Genomic DNA, 831 nt, shown 5'->3' with positions numbered 1-831 from the left:
ACAGTCACTGAAGGAGGGAGGCAGGACCACTGACCATCTTCAGCCACAGCCTCCCGATACCTGGAAAACCCCTAGAAAACAATACCTACGCATCTGAGTTCCAGAACCCCAAGGCCAGCAGCTCCACACAGCCTGGGATGGACAGTCAGAAAGGAAGTGGGAGCCCTGGGCACCTTGCTCAGTGGGGTGATCCCTCCCCACTTACACCTCCCCTTAGGCCATCTCTCTCACCCCTGTGGGTTCATTTCAGCATCACTGCAAAGTAACAGACATTTCAAACTCAACCATCCAAATCAGGGCTAGTGATTTTCTACACCAAACCTGACTTTCCCTACTTAAGGGAGTGGGGACTCCATCCATCCAGTCATCCCACTGGGTAAGCCAGACACACCGGGAGCCATCCTCAGCACCTCTTCACAACACATGCCCACCCCCTCCCAAGTCCTGATGATTCTACTTCTTCAGTGTCCTCTGCATCTCCATCTCCATCTCCACCACCTGGTCCAAGCCACCACTATCTTTCACCAGGACACCTGCAGTCATCCCCTAGTTGGTTTCCTTAGTTCTGTTCTGGCTCCTGGGCAATCCATTCTCAATCAGGAGCCAAGGTCACTCACCCTTTGCTTAAACCCTTCAGTACTGTCCCACTGCTCTTATGATGAAAACCCCATTTCTGCCCCAGCCTTCATGGCTCTGCGTGGTCTGGCTCCTGCCTGCCTCTGCCGTTCCACCTCCCACTACAGCCCCTTGCTCTCTGCACTCCAGACACCAGCCTTCATCTGATCCCCTGAATTCACTTTGATCTTCCCTCCATAGGACCCTTACCCTCTA

The sequence above is a fragment of the Camelus dromedarius genome, chromosome 3, assembly GCF_036321535.1.
Source record: "Camelus dromedarius isolate mCamDro1 chromosome 3, mCamDro1.pat, whole genome shotgun sequence".
Taxonomy (NCBI): Eukaryota; Metazoa; Chordata; class Mammalia; order Artiodactyla; family Camelidae; genus Camelus; species Camelus dromedarius.
Note: the sequence above shows the minus strand (reverse complement) of the source record.